This window comes from Nelusetta ayraudi, unplaced genomic scaffold (genome assembly GCF_046127955.1).
Source record: "Nelusetta ayraudi isolate G7.1 ecotype Tasmania unplaced genomic scaffold, CSIRO-AGI_Nayr_v1 ptg000055l, whole genome shotgun sequence".
Taxonomy (NCBI): Eukaryota; Metazoa; Chordata; class Actinopteri; order Tetraodontiformes; family Monacanthidae; genus Nelusetta; species Nelusetta ayraudi.
This window is the reverse complement of record NW_027466105.1, coordinates 775,701-800,984: the sequence shown is the minus strand read 5'-3', so window position 1 is coordinate 800,984 and position 25,284 is coordinate 775,701.

The window sequence follows — 25,284 nt, the reverse complement described above, 5'->3', positions numbered from 1 at the left end:
CGGCCATATACACAAATGTTAAACCTGGAAGAAGTGTCACATAATCAATTATGTAATCACACAATTCTAAGAAATATCTGTTAGCACAGTGTCACTGAAGAGAAAAAAATACAACAAAAATATGTATTTTACACACCCATGTGTGCAGCAACACGATGATATACTTGACGTAGCGCTGTTTCTAGTTCTGGCTTGACAGTCAGGCGAGGTGGAAAGTCAAGCACAAACACCTACAAAATAGTTACAAAAAACCCAAACAAACATAAAAATGCAAAATAAATTCATGAATATTCTTGTTATTGAACTATGGATCATGGAATTACTTGATATTGATAAAACAAAGTGGCGATGACATTCATGTGTTCAAATTTGTTTGTCACAGCAGATAAACAAACCTTGGGCCAGCGGTCCAACACAGTTGCCAGTAGCGCAGCAAAATCCTGGGCGGAGTCTGTTACAAGCCCGTGTTCAAGGCTGTTGCCCGGGGCGAGAACACAAAACCATCCACAAGTGGACAGAGATGTGAGTCTCCCACCACCAGAACAAAAACATAAAGAAACTAGTGGCTTGACAAAATCACGACCCATACCTTCTTGTCTGGTTGCTGGGCCTTAAGAACGAACTTGCACTGTTTTGTCAGTCAGGAGCAAAACGGGCCATCTTCGCACCCAGGTCGCTGACCAGTACCGCGCCCTGTGTAAATTGACAAAAAAGAAAAATCTAAATATGTTTTTGTAAGATTTATTTGGAATACAACATAACAACACAGGCAGAACATGAAATCATGAACGTGGAAGTACTCACGACGTTCAAAGTCCTTCCGAGGTGGAAAAGGTGTCCAATCCCGTTTTTGCTCCAGGCGTCGTTTCATGGCCAGAGAGCGACGGAATGCCTTGGTGTTCGGCATCTGAACAATGAAATGAAAGATTGTGTCATTTCCAATGAAGGACAATGATAACACAAGTTTACAGAAAAAAGTGATGTTTTCTCACACACGACATCAAAACACAGAAAGGTTTCTATACCTTTGCAGCTGGAGACGATGAGCTTAAATCAATAAAGCAAAAGAAAATGTGTATGTGTACTCTTGGACCCTAACCCTAATGCCATACAAGTCTATGGGGTGAAATTTCAACTTTGTCCTACAGATATGGGGCCACTTGCTTTTTCATCAGGAGCCCCCAAGAAGCACCCACGCCAAATTTGGGGCTTCTAGTACTTGAGGAACCCCGAAACCCTAACCCTAATTTCAGCTCACCCTAACCCTAACCCTAGTTTCAGCCTTATTGTTAACCCTAATTCAATGCAAGTCTATGGGTTGAATTTTCAACTATGTCCTAGAGACATGGGGCCACTTGCTTTTTCATCAGGAGCCCCCAAGAAGCACCCACGCCAAATTTGGGGCTTCTAGTCCTTGAGGAACCCTGAAACCCTAACCCTAATTTCAGCTAACCCTAACCCTAACCCTAACCCTAGTTTCAGCCTTATTGTTAACCCTAATTCAATGCAAGTCTATGGGTTGAATTTTCAACTTTGTCCTACAGATATGGGGCCACTTGCTTTTTCATCAGGAGCCCCCAAGAAGCGCCCACGCCAAATTTGGGGCTTCTAGTCCTTGAGGAACCCTGAAACCCTAACCCTAATTTCAGCTAACCCTAACCCTAACCCTAACCCTAGTTTCAGCCTTATTGTTAACCCTAATTCAATGCAAGTCTATGGGGTGAATTTTCAACTTTGTCCTAGAGACATGGGGACACTTGCTTTTTCATCAGGAGCCCCCAAGAAGCACCCACGCTAGATTTGGGGCTTCTAGCCAATGAGGAAAAATTTGGAGCAGACACGAAAGGGTTACAGCTGAGAAGGCACTTAAGATCCTCAAAGGACTGTTGCCACTCACTAGACCAAACAAATGGTTTCAATGGACTGGTTAATTCTTCTCTCGTGGCCGGCAGCTCCACTGCCTTAGTGCTGGAATTTTGGGCCCCCTTCAAAAAAACAAAAACAAATGGGCCTCCTTTACGCAACGCTTGTCAAAAGCTTCACATCACTCAAAAAATACAGTATAGTATCTCTTTTAGAAGAGAAAGCATCGCCCCGGTCTCATCCTCTCTCCAAATGTCAACATTCTTATTCGCGTTTGCCAGGTTGTTTCGCGCCGAAGGCAATAATTCAAATTTCTCTAGTACCATGTAAACGCACTGAGGGACGCAAAGATTGCACTCCGGCGCAGGTGTGATTGATGACGCGAAGGTGGGGGCAAACCCACCTGCCACATAGTTAATTAATTAATTAATTAAAGTGCTTTTTGAACCTTTGGCCGCTCCGTAGATTGTGGAAACGGGAAATGAATTGACTCACAGCACACAGTCACACGCTTGCAGCCGGCTTGTAAGCACAACAAAAAAAAAGAAAAAGACACTGAGCGTAGATGAGCACTAGGAAGGACTAACATGGATAAGGCGTCAATTGTAAATGGAAAGTTCCACTTCAAAACCCTGCCAGATGGCAGTCTTGACAGGACAAAAGTGATATGCATTTACTGTAAAGCTGTATTTAGTTTCCACCGGAGTACGAGCAGTCTTACGTTTCACTTGTCTGCGAAGCATACAGCTGACGCGGAGAGCCCTCCGCCCCCTTCTGAGGTAAAGCAAACCACGTTGGATGGTGTGGCACGGAGACCACTGGCCGCGTCCACCACACGCCAACTTTCAACAGCGGGGGCTAAATGGGTGTGGCTACGGCTTGCAGGCCAATTAATGTGGTGGAGGACGAGGGTCTGCGCGATATCATATATATTATACTGACTATGGATGAATATGACACTGACTGGATGATTATGGCACTGACTGTGGATTACTATGGATGCTAAACAGCTGTTATAGGCTATACTGCCTAACTGCACTATATCAGTGGTTAATGCACACTTTATTTATTGTTTTGATTTAATTTAATTTAGTTTGTGCATCACAGTTTGATGCAATGCATAAGTGTCATCCTTTTGTCTTAATGACTGCTGAAAAAAGGGGATGAATAGTTCAAGTTGGAGTTGAAAAGTAAAATATATATATTTTGGTAGTACTAGTAATCATTACTATGTAATGTTACAGGTATGCCCATCTGTTATCTTTGTTGGGCTTGAGTTTATGATTATTTTTTTTACCCTGTGCATCTTTTGTTTTGTTAGTAGTACTTGTCATTGCTCCAACACGAATAAACATGCTGCATCCCACTAGATGGCGCATTTGCCTTATTTACAAGCACCATGGTCATCAGAGCTGATTGCTGCCACTCTCAGCAGCGTGCGTCTACTAAGGTCTACTAAGATTCCACAATCTATTACACCTAGTAAGCAAAACAGGCAACAGGTAAAATTAAACATCTTCAGTTGAGCAACTCAGGCAAGTTAAACTGATTTAAAAACAAACAAACACTATAATACTAGGAAAAGAATCCTCTATATGTCAATAAATACAACAGATTGAGTATTCATAAAAAAAAAATATGCTTACTTTAAATAAGAAAATCCAACAAACCAACAAGTGCAACACTAAAAAGCAAACCAACAATTAAAATAATGCTTAATTGCCTTAGTTTTGTCCCACACTTATCAGCTTAGCTACTAAGAATAACACACATTATTCACCTGGACAGAAGGAGGTTCTGAGGAACGTGTTGGTCCTGGAGCTTCCTGGTCAGGATGTTCGGGAGATCCCTCTGGCTCAATGTCTGGAGCGCCAACATATTTTAGAATTGCTCCTGCAGAGACAAAGCTCATTAGATCATCAAGCAAAATAGATCAGAAGCGCATTTTCCTATTTTATTATTACAGTGATGTTGCAGTAATATAGGAAAATTAAAAATTCATTTGTTTTTAAATTAAACATTATGGTTGCAGTGTCCCTTTGAAGCTTTTACCCAATTACAAAACTGTCATTTTTAAGAGTTTTTGGCATTACTTTACACACTGTACTAGTTAAAGTAATAAAAACTAAGATAAATGACCCACTGCCACAACAGTCTAAAATAGTCAACACCATGCCAAATAAAGTATTTCCATAAAATATTTCTTTGAATTATAAAACAGTAGCACATCTCTAATTAAGGGCCTACAAAATACAAACTAAGCTTAGTAAATTCATCCTAAGTTAAGGCTAAAATAACATTAAGAGTCAAATATGTGAGAGACAACTTCCACTGAACAATAACAGGGGACTGACTACAACAACAACTCCAACATGCCCTCCCTCCCGCCCTCCCTGTTAGAATGTGAATAAACGGGTGTGGAGTCAATCAGTCATTCCCATGGCAGGATAGGCCAACATGGCAGGATATGGTCAACTTTCATAAAACAAACAAAAACGCTGATTCATGACAAACAAATATTAGCCAGCCAGCTAACATTTATCCGACGCTAGCTAGCTGGCTAACAGGACAAATAAACAAACTTGGGGGGGGGACAACAGCGTTTCACCTCCACCTCTCCAGCCCACATCACAAACAAATAACTTACCTTTCCCCTTTGCAAGTTTTTCTTGATCAGTTTTCTTTTCCTTCCGTTTTTCCGCACCGCTGGGATAACTCCTTTTTGATGCCATTATGGTGTCTGTTTGTTTTTAATCCTCTTGCTAACGGGAACGAATGGTAGCTGTCAATCATTCACGTCATACCTGTGCGTCGCCGGCGCTCCACGTCACAACCTGCGTGACAGTGCGGCAAGCCCCCAGAGTCCAAGATGGCGTCCCATTCCTTTCAATGAAGTTGCTCACCCACCGCATGACTCCCAAAAACGTTTTGACTTCCGCATTGATGGGATAATAGAGCATGCGCAGTTGTGTCAGTGTGGAGACCATCACTGACAGACGTGCGCGCTCACGGACCGTACAAAATTCAACATGGAAATCAATGTATTTTTTCCGGAATAACTGACGATTGTTGTTTGGAAATTTTAGAAATAATAATGATGATGATGATGATGATGATGATGATTATTATTATTATTATTATTATTATTATTATTATTATTATTATTATTATAAAATAGTATTATTATAATAATATACTATTATTTGTGTATTAAACAAGTGAGCAATGTGCCACTGAATAATAAATGATAATTCTTTGAAGCAACTCTCTTTGGAAAGCAGACAAAGTAATGAAATGATTGGTCTATTTATTTCATCAGAACTAAAAAAACGATCTTGAAAGTTCCTCCCTGAAAGTTCCTCCCTTTCTCTTGCACTTGTCGATGTGTGTAGCTAACACAAATTTGCAAATATTTTGTCGTCCTCGTGGAATTAAACAGCACACCATGTTAATTTATCAGCGAGTGCTCTCTCTTTTCATGCAATTCATCACGCTTAACATGTAATGCTGAATCATGAAAGCTATGGAGCAAAAAATAATAATTACATCAACCACGAGTGAAATAAAATGTGTCATTCATTCAATAAAGATTTCATTCATTCGTCTTCTATACCCGCTTATTCCTATTCAGGGTCACGGGGGTCTGCTGGAGCCTATCCCAGCTGTCTTAGGGCGAAGGCAGGGTGACACCCTGGACAAGTCGCCAGTTCATCGCAGGGCCACATAGAGACAAACAACCATTCACACTCACATGCACACCTACGGACAATTTAGAATGTTCAATTGACCTCACGTGCATGTTTTTGGAGTGTGGGAGGAAGCCCGAGAACCCGGAGAGAACCCACGCAGACACAGGGAAAACATGGACACTCCACACAGAAAGGTCCCAGGTCCAGGCCCCGGAATCGAACCCACGACCTTCTTGCTGTGAGGTGGCAGCGCTAACCACTGCACCACCGACTATTTTATTGCTTAGTTGAAAATGCCATTTTATTTCATTTAACAAAGCATATCATTATTTCAAGATGCATTTAATTGTTTTGTGGTCCTGTGTTTTAGTGCTTCATAATTGTATTCTGTTGTCAAATTTGCCCATCAAAGTCAGATTAGTAATCCTGTACATCACTTTAAGGAAAACCAATTCTAGGTAATGGATTGCAGATCTTGTAGTGACCTGTTACAATGGAAAGAAATGTATACATAATAAGTACGTCTGTGTGCCCGATATTTTAGCTAACACTAAACTTTCTGCACAACTGTCTGCATTGTGCTTTTTCTTCGGCCACAGAGAACAGAAACTTCTGTAGTTCTTTGTTCACCCATGGTACAGTTTCATAAGCTTTTCAGTTCTTAATACGTGTTAATGTAAAAATCCACACGCGAGGCATTTGAAAATGGCGGTTTTGGTCTTTCGTGAAAGACGGCCTTTGGCCAATCAGTGTCCTGAACGTTGCTACGTCACCCTTATGGTCTCAGCTCTGCTCGCTTCGAACCCCAACGAGGCAGGTACCAAAATCCTAACCCCTGGGAACGTGACAATTGTTTTTTCCAATTGAAGTTTTCGTTATTTTGTTCGTTTTCGTTAACTATTATAACCGTGGTCAGGACCTCGAGTGAGAAGATCCACTGGAGGACATTTAGAGCAAACAGTCAGACAACAGCAGCTTCACCACATCAGCTGAAAAATGGAGTTTGGATGCTTTCAGCTTCAAGTCGTGGACAGAAAATGATGCTCACACTGTCACACTGATGTGTTCTGGTGTCTGTTTTCTTCTCCAACCTTCTCTCAGCTCCAGAGGTTGGTGGTCTGCAGGAGCTTCTACAGCAGCAGAAGATCAGTCTGGAGAGGAGATGTGAACGTGTGACTGAAGGTGAAGAAGCAGGAAGTCAAACTCTCCTCAACAGCATCTACACTGAGCTCTACATCACTGAGGGACTGAGTGAGGAGGTCAACAGAGAGCATGAGGTCAAACAGCTGGAGACCAAGAAGACCAAGAAGACCAAGGAGATCCTCCACGACCGTCCAATCAGGTGCAGCCAGATCTTTGAAGCCTCACCTGAGCAGCAGGGACTCAGGGAGTCAGAGTGGTGCTGACCAGGTCTCTGGGCTGGACTGGGAAGCCTTGGGGTCCCACTGGAGGAGCTGGAGGAGGTGACTGGGTCCAGGGAAGTCTGGGGGTCTCTGCTGAGGCTGCTGCCCCCGAGACCTGACTCCGGATACGGCAGTAGAAGATGGATGGATGGATGGATGGATGGATGGATGGATGGATGGATGGATGCCAGGTGATAGAACATTTCATAAAAACAGACTCTGCATTATAACTTCTATTACACTCTAAAAAACTCACTCCAATATAACTGCACTCGTCCTTCTCTCACATTGGATCACAATGACCAAACAACACAACAAAGACAATGATCCAACTGTACTGCCACGTCCAGACGCAGTGTAGGTCTGTAGGCCTCTTGGACCTTCATGTGAACCACTGCGTGTTGACTGGAGGTGAAACATGACAGACTGCTGTCCTCCTACCTGGACAATGCAATCTCACTTTCATTCTGCTGCAGATGGCCATTTTCATTTTACACCGTCCAAATTTACAGCTCAGGGCGCTGGGACGAATTCCAAACTGTGTGCAGATACAGGCCTACACTTCAAATAATTATGAGAAAAATCCAACGTAAAGAGAACACTTCCATTAGGAAATAGTCAACATGAAATTTCGTCTTCTACTGACACCTGCTGGTCAAATTGAATAGTTGCAAATATTGTGAACAAGTTGTCATCTAATTCTAATCCTAAACAATATGGCCATTCCAAGTCAAGTATTAAGACAATTAATCAGGTTTGTACTGCTTGATTGAACACATTCATCCCGTTCCAGTGCACTAAAACCCACTTCCCTTCAGGACCGTGTCAGCGAAGCCAAAACTTCCTTGAGTGACGTTGTGTCCCAGCATGCAATGCGAGCTAGCGATTCACAATACTATTCCATCACAAACATGGATGTAAAAAATAAAAAGGGACGAAAAATGAAACTTCAGGAACAACAACCATTGCAATACAAGCAGAACTGGGCCGAAGTTTTATATTATGTACACCATAATATAGCCTTCTGGTGGACAAGCCATACTGTTTAATCAGTGTCTTCCTATGGCACTTCCGTGGGTAGAAACTCGTCGTAGAGGTCACGTGCTGGGTGCTCGTCACCCCGCCAACGACCTCGGGGAAGGTCTAAGACAAGTGCCAATGGTTACCCATGCAGGGTATCACCTGATACGGGTCAGCGAGTGAACAGAAAATATGTGTCAACGTGTGCAGTCGTAACAGGAGAAGCTTGTTGACGGAAATTATGCACTACTAGTGGATGTGACACTAATGAGTGCGATGGATGAGGTGGAGCAATGCTCCAGAACCCTATTCAGACTACTCTCCCTCCACTTTTTTTGTTTTGTATGAGCGTTTAAAAAAAACAACATAATGATAATCGAATAAGCTTTAGTTTATTAATCAGAATTAAAACAAGTAGGTTTTGCCCTTACAAGGTTGTAGATTTGTTATAGATGAGTTCCTTTGTTGTAACTTGAAAAACTATATATGGGATGTACCATGACCTGAGGGATTTCCTCATCCCATCCCAGCTTGGTTCTGATGCTGAATGTGAATGTATCTTGCTGTACATCCCACTGAGCTCCAAGGGCCCTCTCCATAGGGAGCTGGTCTCTGTCAAGGTTAAGTGTTTTTACCTCTTTAGCTCTCTGCTCTTCAGGAATGGCGGCCAGCACCGAGCGATGATTGCTCACCCACTTATTGAGCTTAAATCCACCTCTACCGCACAGGTCTGTTAGCTGCTGGTACAGATGTATTGCTTGTTCTACCGTGCTGATGGCCTTTAGACAATCATCCACGTAGAAATTTTGACGAACAGTGTTTATAACCTCGGCTGGGAAGTCATGCTGATTGTCGTCGGCTGCTTTCAGCAGGGCGAATGAAGCACAGCTTGGGGATGACACTGCCCCAAAGATGTGGACCAGCATCCTGTGCTCTTGTAGGTCCTTTGTAATGTCCCCATCTGGCCACCAGAGGAAGCGTAAGAAGTTTACATCCTGGTTGGAAACTCTTACTTGATGAAACATTCCCTCAATGTCAGTCATGAATGCTACAGGGCCTTGGCGAAAACGAAGCAGCACACCTAGCAGTGTACTTGTCAAATTGGGACCCTGCAGGAGCTCTTTATTTAATGATGTTCACTCACTTTCAATCTCACAGCCACTAAAAAACCTGATCGTGATTGAGAGGTCCTCAGCAGCCAATCACTGTTGGGAGTCCAGCCTTCAAACACTCCTCCTGAATCCACAGTCACATCTGTGAGCATCTGGAACCTTGGCCCTGATCCTCCACACCACACAACTTGGGATGACAGCGCCACCTACCTGTATCCTTTCAGCAGCCAGTCCATGCTCTGACCCGTTTCCACTGTGGCCTGTTGTGTCATCTGGACCGGAGTCTGGATCATCATTGTCCAGGTTCATGGAATCTGTCAGAGTGCCGCCGTCCTGTGATGTAATGATAGAGATCACTCTATTTATACTAATGTGCAGAACCACTAGAGTGTCATTTCTTCACTGCTGTCAGAAACAAGCATTTGGTGTCACACTGGTGTACAACACTTATGGGCTAATTAATAAGAAATGACATATTTAGGAATCACCCGCAATGCCCAGATTGTTGCTGCTTATCTGCTGATATGAGCCGTCAACTGTTGCAATAAAGAACCACGGGCAGGAAATTACAATTAGTGTAGAGTGTAGGAAAGTTCTAAACAAAAGGCAGAGACAGTCCCTGAATGCAAATCCAACAAACACAAGGAGATACCTTTTGGCCCTCGGGGGTTCCTTTCCCGCGACATGTAAATCATGTTAGTTAATTACAATAGGTGAGATTGATACAGTTGTAACCCCCGTCTTTGAAGAACTTCCATTGTTAGAGAAAACACTTCAGGATGTGGATTTGACTGTCTTACAACACACACACACACGCACATATATATATGTATATATATATATATAAACCTCTTTCAATGAACTCCAAAACATACATGGTCAAAATCCATATTATTATTATGGGTTTTTTTTTAAATGCTCATACAAAACAAAAAAAAAAAATTAAAAAACTGTGACATTAACTTTGAGTGCATTATTTTCGCCAGTAAGCTTCTCTTGTTACGACTGACCACATTGACCTATGTTTTGCATATACTCACCTGAATCAAATACCCCGTAAGGGCAACTATCTTGTCTCAGACCTTCCCCGAGGTGATCGGTGGAGTGACGCACAACCAGCACTTGACCTCTACGATGAGCTTCTACCCACAGAAGTGCCGTAGGAGGACATGGCTTAAATAGTATGGCTTGTCCACCAGAAGGCTGTATTATGGTGTACATAATATAAAACTTATATAAAACTTCGGCCCAGTTCTGCTTGTATTGCAATGGTTGCTGTTCCTGAAGTTTCATTTTTCGTCCCTTTTTATTTTTTACATCCATGTTTGTGATGAAATAGTATTGTGAATCGCTAGCTCGCATTGCATGCTGGGAAACAGCGTCACTCAAGGAAGTTTTGGCTTCGCTGACACGGTCCTGAAGGGAAGTGGGTTTTAGTGCACTGGAACGGGATGAATGTGTTCAATCAAGCAGTACAAACCTGATTAATTGTCTTAATACTTGACTTGGAATGGCCATATTGTTTAGGATTAGAATTAGATGACAACTTCTTCACAATATTTGCAACTATTCAATTTGACCAGCAGGTGTCAGTAGAAGACGAAATTTCATGTTGACTATTTCCAAATGGAAGTGCTCTCTTTACGTTGGATTTTTCTCATAATTATTTGAAGTGTAGGCCTGTAGTTGATGAGGAATCACGGTGTGCTAACGCAACTCAAACAGCTTAGATGAAAAAAGGGAGTGTGATTTGGGTTTGTGGTACATTATGACAATCTTGGACTTGCAAGACTGAGGCGACGGTTCAATTCCCATCAATGTGTATTATATATGTGTTATTTAGCTCATCTATTCTACATTTTAAATAGATCACATTTGACATCTGACCCACTGAACACTTACTATTGAACATATTTTTAAACTATGGGCTATTTAGTCTTGTTTTAGGATATAATATAATTCATTGCACAAACTGTCAGGCTAAGTATAAGAGCTATAGTCTACTACAATCAGTCGTGCCAAAAAAGAGACATTGTCTTTGTTTTTCATTTTTATTTTATTGTGTCAGCATTGAACCATACAAGCATGTAGTGTTGTCCAACAAGAATGCATGGCGAATCAAATCCCAAACAACCTATGAAACAATGAACACGTTTCCATTGCACTTCATTTTATTGAGCACTAGATGACCTCCTCGAGCACTGTGTCATTGAAGCCTCGAGGAATGAACCATTTTTTGAAACAAGTGTCGAAGCTTCAACAAAGCCTCGATCGGCCATCACTACCTACGGCTGCGTGCTCTAACACCATTTCAGAAGTGACTAACTGCAGAGTTGGGAGCGGAGGAGGGACGACCGTCAGGCTGGCTCGACTGCTCCTCCTTCTCAGCCGTGGCGCGTCCAATCAGCAGCCGACATCCAGGACCGCACCTGCAAGGCGTCATCCACTGTCAGACACACACACAGACACAAAGATAGAGGCACCTAGACCCACCCGTGGGTCATAACACTCCGTGTGGATCTTTTCACTCTGGCATTGAAAGGGGGTGCTAGCACTAGCCGTTTGCTAAGCTATGTACAGACAGCACCATCGCTTGCCGAACCAGATAGTCACACCGTTTATATACAACAACTCGTCATCAATATCTCTAAAGTAGAATTCAAGAACTTTTTTCAAAAACGATAACTAACTCAAACTTTTTTGTGTGTTTATAAAAACAAACTAAAACAAACTTAAATTGAAGTCATATTTCACTTCGTTTACGTCTGTCAAATGAATATTTGCCCAGGAAAATCGTTTAGTTTTACGCAGCAGCACCTAAATGCACCTCGCTTTCTGTGACGTCACCCCTCTTTCACAGCAGTATGTTGAGGAGCGACTCGCGGTGGGAAAGTCCGATATGCCACTTTTTCCCAATACGACGAAGAGAGTGACAAAAGCCAATGTCTTGTGGTGGAAAGACACAAAATATGTGGCTTGCTTCTAAAAAGGGAAAAACCCCGACAAACCTCCATTTAAGAAGCTCGCACAAAGCAGTAGTGAACATTTTTATTGAGACTGGGAAGTAGACACGACAGTTTGACTCAGTTGACTCAAATATCCTGTGGCGATGAGAGTGGTTATGGCTATCTGATAAAGCAAGATTTAATATTGGGAATTTAACAAAATGAAAAGGAACCGACAACGCCACCCTGGGAATTTCACCCAGGGAGTTCTATTAAACACAAAAGTAATAATTAGGCACACAGGTAAGTTCTACGAGGAAGGAGTAGGAGACGTGGTTCAGAATGTTTAAAATATCAAACCAACTTTTATTCAACATTTAAAAATAAAAGGAACAAACAGACCAACACTTAAAACGGAGCTACTGAGCTCCTTATTCTTGGTGTAGAAACTGAGGCTTACCGATGAGGGGGCCAAACGGGGGAGGAACCAAAGAAAACAAGGAACACCCCACTCACACGTGACACACCTGCAAAGAAAGTGAAGTGCAAAAAAAAAAGAAGAAAACAACCACAATCCCGGGTCACAGCACGCGAAGGGGCCCACCACCCGGGACACCGCCACCACCAGCAGCTCTCAGCGACTACAAAAGAAAAGATAAACAGTTGGTTACTAAAAGTTCCCTAAAATCTGTCACATGTACTGAAATAGCAAGAAAAACAAACAAACAATGCAATTACACACACACACACACACACACACACACACACACACACACACACACACACACACACACACACACACACACACACACACACACACACACACACACACACACACACACACACACACACACACACACCAAGTTCCCACAAACCACGCACACCACTGTAGCTGGACCGGCGACTTGATAGTGTAACGTCTGCTGTCTGAGGGTCAGCAATGGCGACGTAAGCAAACGAAGAACAACACAACGAGAACGGAAAAACAACAAGTAAAACCAAGGCGGGACGGAAGCAACATGCACCGTCCACCGTCTGTACGGGGCGGCTAGCACAATCAAGTGCGGGCGAAGCGGCAGTGTTCCTGCACTTATCTTATAGGACCGAGTTTTGGGCCACAGGTCTTGATCACCAAGCGTCCTCCAGGTGAGGAGAACAACGAGGAGGCTCTGCGCAGCTTTGTGCTAGCAGGCGGCTGGAGTGTGCCGGTGAGGTGTTCAGGAAGCACTGTAAAAAGAACGGACAGGTGAGGTACTACGTACCTATGCTAATAAGCCATAATAATTTAAATGCTAAAATGTCCGCACCTGATCCTCTTAAAACTCGGGCACACAAATCAGATGTTCAGTGTCCCATTTACCACAATGGACCACTAAACGAAGCTTTTAAGAAAAATGCGAAATGAAGCAACTGAGAGCTAAAACAACATGCAAACAATGCCACAGTGCAGCTTTTCTCAAACGGGTCAATTTTGAAATCATTTTAATCAACTCTGTCTTCATTGATCAGAAGCTTTTTGCAGATTTGGAATTAAAAAAATTTAACTGCAGGAATCATAAAATCGTCTCATCAGTGACGTTTATAGAGCCATTAAAAAATTGAATATGTGCTGAACAGACAAACGGAGGTGTAAGAGGCCTGTGTGACCAGCAGGGGGCAGCAGAGGACCGACAGCCGTAAGTTCCTCCTCAGAGAGGCCTGAGAAGGCTCTGCACCTTCAGCTCCTCCAGGAGGACCTCAGCAAAGTGTCAGAGTTTGTTGGTTTTTTACCTCGGTCGGCAGAGTCACAGTATGAAACTTGCAGCCAGGGGGCGCTGCAGCTCACTCAACACCTACAAGGTTTGAAAAGGAAATTGAGTGGAATTCATCTGGAATGAAAAGAAAAGCACAACTACAGCAGAAAAACTGAACACAAAGACGCACAAAGTTTGAACTACACACTGATTTTCTTCTTCTGTTGATTCAAATGAATTTGAAAGAAATAATATCTGAAAAAATAGAAACCAAATGTTAAATTTCGACATTTAAAAAATGGACAGATTCATTTACACCCAGTAAGATAAGAAGATATTTAGCTCTCAGCCAATTAGAGCTGCTGCTCCTGTGTGTGTGTGTGTGTGTGTGTGTGTTTGTGTGTGTGTGTGTGTGTGTGTGTACCTGAATGTGGGAGTGGGTGTGTTTAAGTACGTCACTGGAAGTAGGCTGCCAATTAGTGCGGCCTCCGAGGCCGCAACCGCCCCACGCCAGCGACGAGCCCAGGGCGGGGGGGCCCGGACACGGCACACCCGCCGCAAGGCCGGCCAGGAAGAGGCCCGGAGCAGCAGGCCCCCGGACCGGAGGGCACCCGCCCCACGAGGAGCCAGGGCAAGATGACAGGGAGGCAGATACCCCAAGGAGAAGGGACACCACCCGGGGTGAACAGACAGCAGAGCCCGTTCTCCGGACGGGGGCCCCCCAGGGCAAGCGAGACCGGACTCATCCCCATGACAGGACCCAGCCCCTTCACCCAGCGGGAGGATCGGTACCCAAGGCAGGCCCGGCCACCCAGATGCCCCCCCCCTACGGACCCAGTATGGCGCATCGCCGCAAGTGGCGAGGTCCCCATAGGCCCAGCCGGTCTCGCACCCCAGGGGCACCGGACTGCACAGGGCCCATCCAGAGTGGGAAAGATGCCGGATCCCGCCCCCGCTAGCAGGCCGACCCCACTGTGTGTAGGGGTGTCAGTGTGTGTATATGTGCACTTGCTGGTGTGTTGAACTATGGTGCGTTTAAAATGGAGGGGTGGTAAGGCCCTGGGGCAACCACACTGCTGCTGAGCAGGGCGGCGGCCGCAGTGCACGAACCACCCCCCCAGGCCCTAAGTGTCTATAATGCTATTAAGATTGGAGAGGGTCTTAAGGCCAGAAGGCCGGGCAGCGACCACCCAAGACACAAATCCCCCGAAACAGAAAAAAAAAAAAAAATAAATTAAAAATTTAGGGGAAAAAAAAAATTTAAAAAAATTAAAAAAAAACACCTATTACGTGACCAGGGGGGACTCCCGGTCAGGGCGCCCCCTCAGCGACATCGGGGCCGGGGACACCACAGGGATCCAGGAGCCAAAGGGGGCCCGCCCCCCACCGCACCGCACCACCCGGGCCCACAGGAGCAGTAGCCGGCGAACGCGCAGCCCCACCCCAGGCATGCGACCCCTACGCGTACGATCCAGCGCCAGTCCCCAGACACAGGGACGGACCAGCCCTCCCACCAACAAGGGGGCCCCCAGACCAGAGCCAGTTTCCACTGTGGCCTGTTGGCTCATCTGGTCCAAAGTCTGGATCATCAGTGTCCAGGTTCATGGAATGAGTCAGTGTGCCGCCGTCCTGTGATGTCATGATAGAGAATCACTCTATTTATACTAATGTGCAGAACCACTGGAGTGTGGAGGCAGACAGTTACCATAATCCAAATGAAAAAGCAACAGCAGAAATGCTTTTTCATTTTAAGAACGTGGCTGCATTATTTGACTCATAAAAAAAATTGTTAATAAATAATCCAAACTGCATTTTCATTTTCTTATTCATGACTGCTCATTCTTGTACTTAATTCAAATGAAGGAAAACACATTTGAGATTTAATTTTCAAAACATGCACCAGCAAAGAGTTACCAAAATTCAATATGAAATGTAAAATTCAAAAATGAAAAAGCAATAGCAGAATGCTTTTTCATTTTAAGAACAAAGCTGCATTATTTGACTCATAATTAAAATCATTAATAAATATTGCTATATGCATTTTCATTTTCTTATTCGTGTCGCACCTTTTATGACACAATCAAAAAGAAAACTGAGAGCATTGCTTTTTAATTTTCGTGGTCCTGCCCTGCACAAGAGTTACCACAACTCGAAAACGAAATCGCAATCTCAAAGTAAGCGCGCGGCGCAGGAAAGTGACGTCAGCAGCTCTCCACCTCCGCTGTGGGTATGGCGGTATGACGCAAAGTGTCATTTGCCTCCTGTTATGTGTAAATTCTAATGTTTGTGAATTTAATAAATGTATATATATATACTGTATATTTAAAAACAACCAAAAAATAACAAAAAAAGGTATAGCGGTATGACACCACTTTGCCATCGTTACTTTTCACGTCATTGAAGTTGCCGGTAAACAAGATTTAAATCGCCGAAAAACGTGGACCACTGATGGATCTCGTTGGTCAGACAGATTTGAGCATGGCGCACATTGACACAATTGTTCAAACCCTGCTGGATTTAGCTTCCCAGGTGGAGTTGAATAGTGTATCTGAATCTGATGCTCTGGACCGAGTTGAGCAGGTATTCTGCCGTCCCAGATACGGACGCAAACAAGGTTGCCCTAGCCAACCTGTTGTCAGTTATGGAACACCTTGATGCACCAGCACAACATCAAAGCTAAAGCTATTTGTTACATGGGTGGAGTAACAGCTGTTCGGCGTCGGCCACCAGTCCATCCGTCGCAGGATGCGATGCAACGGATCATTGCTTCCGTTCGGCGTCGGCCACCAGTCCATCCGACGAAGGATGCGAAGCAACAGATCAATCCGTCGACTGGTGGCAGATGCTGGTGCGAGATCTGTCAGTGGTCCACGTTTTTCGCCGATTTAAATCTCGATTACCGGCAACTTCAATGACGCGAAAGAAGTAACGATGGCAAAGTGGTGTCATACCGCAATACCTTTTTTTTCTTTTCTTTTCTTTTTAAATAAAAAACATATATATATATATATATATATACACATATATATATATATATATATATATATATATATGTATATATATATATATATACACATATATATATATATATATATATATATATATATATATATATATATATATGTATATATATATATATATATATATATATATGTATATATATATGTATATATATATATATATATATATATGTATATATCTTTATTAAATTCACAAACATTAGAATTTACACATAACAGGAGGCAAATGACACTTGGCGTCATACCGCCATACCCACAGGTGGAGAGCTGCTGATGTCACTTTCCTGCGCCGCGCGCTTACTTTGAGATTGCGATTTCGTTTTCGAGTTGTGGTAACTCTTGTGCAGGGCAGGACCACGAAAATTAAAAAGCAATGCCCTCAGTTTTCTTTTTGATTGTGTCATAAAAGGTGCGACACGAATAAGAAAATGAAAATGCATATAGCAATATTTATTAATGAATTTAATTATGAGTCAAATAATGCAGCTTTGTTCTTAAAATGAAAAAGCATTCTGCTATTGCTTTTTCATTTTTGAATTTTACATTTCATATTGAATTTTGGTAACTCTTTGCTGGTGCATGTTTTGAAAATTAAATCTCAAATGTGTTTTCCTTCATTTGAATTAAGTACAAGAATGAGCAGTCTTGAAGAAGAAAATGAAAATGCAGATTGAATGACTTATTAACCATTTTAATTATGAGTCAAATAATGCAGCTTCGTTCTTAAAATGAAAAAGCATTTCTGTTATGTTATATTCTTATTTTAATTTGGATTATGGTAACTGCTTCCATATAAAACAAATACATCCATAAATATAAACAATGTGAGAATTGTTTCTTGCAAGAGCTGTACTTCAACCCATGACCATCGATAAAAGTGTACACATCTAATCGTAAACAATCTGCTGCAACCTGAATTTCCACTTCTGTGTCTATAAACCAGTCACAGCTTGACTGATGGCTCTGAAGAAGCAGTTTCCATCAGCCTCTACATTCTCATTTGTACACGGCGAACCTAATGGGCCATTGCAATCAGAAATTGGAAAACTTGCACGGTCCAAATGAATCTTCAAGTTTTTGCTAAGGTCTAAACAAACATCAACATCAAGGGGAGAGAAGTTACACTCTTCATTGGTCACAGCACTGACAAACTCTACGTCAGAATTATCCATGTCAAAGTGAGGAGTTTTGCTCTTCTGAAGTGACTCACTGTTGCCAGCTGGTGCTGGAATTTTAAACCGTGACCGGTTTCGCCTTGATGAAAAGAACCATGCAGAACCTTGGCTAATCTAATACCAGTGCCATAATCTGCCACTGCATCTTCACTAGTACTAACTGATGATGGATCACAAATCACATGTGCGAGGCATAGAACGAGCGGAGCAGTCAGAGGCAACAGAAGAAGAAAGAAAAGCCTCCTTAGCTTAGTTGATCTTCTGTGTTGCCTCCTGGACGGTGCTGGCCTCCTCTGGCTTGGTGCTGGCAACCACGGGAGCCACAGGAACCACGGGCACAGCTCTGGTCATCTGTGGCGTTGCCTCCACCTGATTAAAATAAGAAAGATGTGATTTTATGCCAATAAACATAGAAAGGAAAACACTAGGCTTTACACGATCACGATTTTTGTGCCGATCACCGATCAGTGAGTTTAAATAAACCGATCACCGATCACTGATCCGATCACGTTAGGGGCAATAAATACTTGTTTCTGTACACCCCTTGCCTTCTCACGAGCACCGTCTAAAGTTGTTTGCTTTAGCATCCGTTTCAGAGTTTGCTTTTCTTTTTCTTTCTCCGCGCTGCGTTTCTTAAACTCGACATGCTCCTCCGTGTGTATCTTTTCCAAGTGCCTGATTAAATTTGTGGTGTTGAAATTTTTTGCCAAGTCGTGAAGATTCAAAGAAACTTTATTGTCCGTCACATAGCGACAGTACTCAAAACAGGAAGAGGCACGAAGACGAAAATGAAGGTTTTTGAATCATGAATCATTAGCTCTCTGTGTTATGCCCCGGCCTAGGGGGAACCAGGACACAACATAAAGGCTCACCCCCTTCTCCCAGCTCTCAAATTAGACAAAGGTGCTTCGTCCACAGGATGGTTTTTATTAAACGTCACCATCATTGCACTGGCGTCAGGGAGGGCATGGCCAAAACAACAAACAAAATGGCTCTCTTATGGATCTTACCTATGAAGAAAACAATCAAATAAATGACAGTCAAACTAACCTCCTTAACTAAAACACAGGAGAAAAGGGTCACAACACAAATGGCTTCCCTCCCCTACGGGCTACGTGGACACAAAGGGAACTGAAATAGATTACAAAACAGAATTGATGGCTGAACACAGAATGCTGCTGCTGCGGCACATGGCCTCTGGTTGGGAGCTGGGAGAAGGACAAAGAGACCGAGGTGTTGAAGTCCTCCTCCTTAAATATTGGCACCAGCCAATCACCTTTCCACACCTGGAACAAGCAAAAAAAAGGGAACACAGGATCTACTGCGCCATCTAGTGCCCAAACGGACACACAGCAGACAAAAGGAACTGACAACAATGTAAACCCAAATCTATACATTTACATAACACTCGGATACAAACAAATAAACATGTCGATGCTGTGAAACTACTTTGGAGGAAATGAGACAGATTAAAAAAGTTTCAACACGACCATGACGTCATTGATCGGTGATTCATGACATGACGCCCGATCATGAACGTTTCTAAAAATGCCAAATATCGGCCGATCCGATACAGCCGATAAGATGGGTGTAAAGCCTAGAAAACACACACAGGTGATGAAGTGGAAATGAATAAGTACAAACCTGCTGCACTGCTGTGACATTGCTGGAGGCAGACTCAGTCATGTGGACAGTTGAACGTGTTGCCCACACCTGCAAATACAAGGACACAAAGTAACGTTTAAAGAACTGCATTTATTGTCCTATCACAAAGATGCACACAATGAAATACACATATCCCAAATACCAACATGTCACTTGTTTGTTTTGGTTTTTGAGGCAACGCGTGCTGATCGACGTCTCAGGCTGGACATCTGGAAGAACATAAAGAAATGAATTCATAAACAAAGTAACACACTAATTAAACTGTACATGTACTGTACATATGTGATCTTGTGTTGATAATAGGGGTGGGGTGATACGGCTAACCCACGATTCGATACTGTGACGATATTTGGCCCACGAAAATGACAACATCACGACACACGATATCTTCGATATCTTCGAAATTTTGCAGACGATATTGTCATAACCCGGCTCAAGAGTTATGACAATAACGGAAGGGACACTGCGGATTGCAATTAATCAAAAGGTTTATTATAACAAAATAGATAATTGTAAGCAAAATAATGAAATATATGGTGTGTGTTTGTCAGTATTCATCAGTAATGTAAGTGTGGATGAGTGAATAATAGGATGTGGGGTGTTGTCAGGTGCAAAACAGAACAGAAGAAGCTGAGAGTCGGCCAGACGCCCATGGCTGCTGGATGGAGAATGGGGAAGAGACCGAGCGGCACACGCAGTCGGCCTTTTATCCTGCGGGGGGCATCGGCACAGGTGTCCTAATCGGAAGATGCCACTCCCACATCCACCGCTACCTAGAAATGGGAAAACAGCTGGGAGCCACAACAAGTTATATAGAGACAGGGTCGTCACAATATGTGACTGAAAAAGAAAAAAATACCCATAAAAAGGAAAATGCCTGTGATCTTGCATTTATTCCAAAACTTTGTATAATGTACAAACAAACGTGCACTGCACAAGCAAACATATTAAAGTGCATGAACATTAATAACTTTCATGTAAACAAGGACAGTGCTTTCTGGTAATGTAAAGTCAGTAGCAACTTGTCTTATCTCAACTTGGGGACTTGGGATATACAAACCGACGGGAAGATGAGAGAGGGAAAAAAATCCTTTCACTGCCCCGATTCTGAAAATCAATTAAAAAAAATGATGCAGACAAAATAAATAAATAAATAACCGTGTCCCCAAAATATACGGGAAAAAGTGAAGTGCGTCCCCCATCAGTTCATTACGGGACAGGCTTTTTAGTTGCCAAATATGGGACAATCGCGTATTTTATGGGAGGGTTGGCAACCCTATCTAGACCACAGACGGAAGTTAAATGAGGTTTTGTCATTTTCCATAAAAAACGGGACAAATTGTGTCCTGGGAGAGATTTTATCTTTCCCGGGACAGGTGGACAGGTGGTGTTTGGAAAAAAATATTGATATTTGCCGTCAGTGTATCGATTATTTATTGCGACAGAAAGCACAACAATATATTGCAATATTGATTTTTTTTTCACCCACCCCTAGTTGATAAGTGTATGAATAATTGTGTGAATGTTACCGTGACAGCTGGGGAAACCCTGCCAGATGACTCCACGACGGTCTCCATGTGGTCCAGCAGCACAGCCTCACTGAACCACACGGGATTGGACGGGATGTCTGTGTGAAATGCAGTCTCAACAGCTGTTGGTACCGTCTATAAAAAAAAAGAGGAGAGGAAATCAGAGTCAACTTAGGATAAGTGTTCATTTTTAAAATAAAAAGTTGCACTGTTTGACAAATACACGATTGGGGGAAAAAAAGAAAAAAGAGGGATGAACAGGTTACCTAAACCTCCTGTCCAACAAGAGTCCATTCAGGAGCAGGTCCATACACTGGCATGTGGACAGGACCTGTCACAACCACTCTGGGAGACACCCTGGGCGATGATTGGTTGTGGCACAACACCCCTGGCCTAGGTGAAGGGGGTACGAGCTGATGGAGCACTGCAGCATGCAGAAGCTCCACCAAAATCAGTCCTGAGGTGCACCTAAACAGAAAACAACATGTTAACACATATTTGTCATATCAAATGAAGAGCAAGTAAGGCTGAAGAAGGCAAAACTTACACCATCATAACACCACCATGTACAGCTGACGAAGGGGGAGGTGATCGGCCATATACACAAATGTTAAACCTGGAAGAAGTGTCACATAATCAATTATGTAATCACACAATTCTAAGAAATATCTGTTAGCACAGTGTCACTGAAGAGAAAAAAATACAACAAAAATATGTATTTTACACACCCATGCGTGCAGCAACACGATGATATACTTGACGTAGCGCTGTTTGTAGTTCTGGCTTGACAGTCAGGCGAGGTGGAAAGTCAAGCACAAACACCTACAAAATAGTTGTATATAAAAAAAAAAAACAAACAAACATAAAAATGCAAAATAAATTCATGAATATTCTTGTTATTGAACTATGGATCATGGAATTACTTGATATTGATAAAACAAAGTGGCGATGACATTCATGTGTTCAAATTTGTTTGTCACAGCAGATAAACAAACCTTGGGCCAGCGGTCCAACACAGTTGCCAGTAGCGCAGCAAAATCCTGGGCGGAGTCTGTTACAAGCCCGTGTTCAAGGCTGTTGCCCGGGGCGAGAACACAAAACCATCCACAAGTGGACAGAGATGTGAGTCACCCACCACCAGAACAAAAACATAAAGAAACTCGTGGCTTGACAAAATCACGACCCATACCTTCTTGTCTGGTTGCTGGGCCTTAAGAACGAACTTGCACTGTTTTGTCAGTCAGGAGCAAAACGGGCCATCTTCGCACCCAGGTCGCTGACCAGTACCGCGGCCTGTGTAAATTGACAAAAAAGAAAAATCTAAATATGTTTTTGTAAGATTTATTTGGAATACAACATAACAACACAGGCAGAACATGAAATCATGAACGTGGAAGTACTCACGACGTTGAAAGTCCTTCCGAGGTGGAAAAGGTGTCCAATCCCGTTTTTGCTCCAGGCGTCGTTTCATGGCCAGAGAGCGACGGAATGCCTTGGTGTTCGGCATCTGAACAATGAAATGAAAGATTGTGTCATTTTCAATGAAGGACAATGATAACACAAGTTTACAGAAAAAAGTGATGTTTTCTCACACACGACATCAAAACACAGAAAGGTTTCTGTACCTTTGCAGCTGGAGACGATGAGCTTAAATCAATAAAGCAAAAGAAAATGTGTATGTGTACTCTTGGACCCTAACCCTAATGCCATACAAGTCTATGGGGTGAAATTTCAACTTTGTCCTACAGATATGGGGACACTTGCTTTTTCATCAGGAGCCCCCAAGAAGCACCCACACCAAATTTGGGGCTTCTAGTACTTGGAGAACCCCGAAACCCTAACCCTAATTTCAGCTAACCCTAACCCTAACCCTAGTTTCAGCCTTATTGTTAACCCTAATTCAATGCAAGTCTATGGGCTGAATTTTCAACTTTGTCCTAGAGACATGGGGCCACTTGCTTTTTCATCAGGAGCCCCCAAGAAGCGCCCACGCCAAATTTGGGGCTTCTAGTCCTTGAGGATCCCCGAAACCCTAACCCTAATTCCAGCCTTTCCTTTTTTTAGCAACGGGCCACATGACAGACCTGCATCGAGTCGGCGGACCACGGAAGGAGGGGGTTGTAGGTAGGTACAGAATTAGTCCGGGTGCAGAATCGTTCTGGGCAAGGGGGCTGCCCGATACGGCAACTCCATTGGGACATACCTCTACATCGCGGTCGAATGTGATATATGGATAGATCACGGTCAAAACGCTATTTCGCGGGTGATAGATAGATAGATAGTGTGTGTTGAATACATATATATATATATATATATATATATATATATATATATACATATACATATATATATATATATATGTGAAGAGAGAGAGAGAGAGAGAGAGAATTTCGTGTATACAACATAATACAAACAAAGTACTGTCAATACGCCAGGGATTGACAGAAAAAAGATAACCTTAATCAACCGATGTAGTTTGTCCTAATAGAGTTGCCGAATGTGACGTTGTTGGCATTCGCCCACTGGACAGAGGCGACTGCCAATTACGTCACATACGGCAACTCTATAAACGTACCGCGATCTATCCATATATCACGAACGCGATGTAGAGGTATGTCCCAATGGAGTTGCCATATCGGCAGTCACTTCTGCCAGGAACGATTCTGCACCTGGACTAATTCTGTACCTACACCTCGTTGATGGGGGGGGGGAAGCACGCTATCGCTATCGCGCTACGCTAACTCGGCAAAGTTACGTGCCGACAAAGTTTCATTGGGGGGTGCGGTGTTGGGGGGTTATGACTGGCTTCACACGGGCTGGACAGAGACACGCAGCGGGCCGGATGTGGCCCGCGGGCCGGGGTTTGCCCATGTCTCGTATAGACAACATATTGTGGAGGAGCAGGAAGCTGTAGGGTCCTCTTTGGGCTGCTGTCTGAGGACAGATTGGAGATGTTCCTCCTGATGAAGACACAGTTCCTGGCTTCATTTGGGGCAGCCTTGTCTGGTACGGTGGAATTCTCAGCCGAGAGGAAACCAGATCCAAAACATTATGAACAAGAGAGAAACAATAGACACAATTAGGAAAAAAGAAAAAAAAAGTGTTATGCTAGATGTTTTCAGAGCAAAGTAGGTAACCAATCACATCTTCACTAATAAGGGCCCAAATCAGTTTCCTCCTGAGAAAGTGTTCTGGTCCAGGAAAAAGGTCTCTCAAATCATCACGACGGAGGGTGTGGAGCAAGACTTCATCGATGTTGGCAGCTATAAAGACAGTCCAATCATTAACAAACCTACATTTTTTAACTAATGAATTTAATTCAACTTGACAAGTCAAACCAAGTTTGTTTGGTGCCAATTTCTGTTATCAGAATTAATTGTAAATGCAATTCAGTTTTGAAATTTTGTCTCAAATTTGTAAAATACTTCTTTTTGAAAAAAAAAAAAGAGCCAACTTTAAGGCTTAATATCTCCAAAATAATACTGTAAATATGCTTGATAATGACTGAAGATATAGTCAGGGTGTTCCTCAGGTCAACTGTGCCAACCACTGACAGAAATTATGGAGCAAAGCAATGTTACTGTACAGTAAAAAATTGAGTACTGGGCCCTTTTTGCCTGTTTGAAAAGCTAAAAAAAAAAAAGGAAAACAACAACTTTGAGGCTTAATATCTCCAAAATGGTACATTAAATATGCCTTATAATGATTGAAGATATATTCAAGGTTGTCCTGAGGTAAACTGTACCAACCATTGACAGAGCTTATGGAGCAATTTGATGTTATTGTACAGTAAAAATGGAATATTGGAGCTGTTGCAAAACAAAACAAAAAGCCAACTTTAAGGCTTATTATCTCCAAAATGATACAGTAATCAATCACATTTAGAAATCAAATGTTTCTAAATGTGAAGTCAGTAATGTCAAGTCAGTGCTTGATGTGTCATCAGCAGGCGTCGGCGTCGGTAATGGGGCATCGGCGGGTTTCGGGCGGGATCGCCAGGCGTTGGGAAGCGTTGGCGGGTGTCCGGGGCTCGTGGCCAGGTGGCGGACGTCACGGCAGGCAGTGGCCAGGTGGGCTCAGTCCCGCAAACGCTGCTTACAGCTTTAATTTTGTATTGCTTTGATAACATT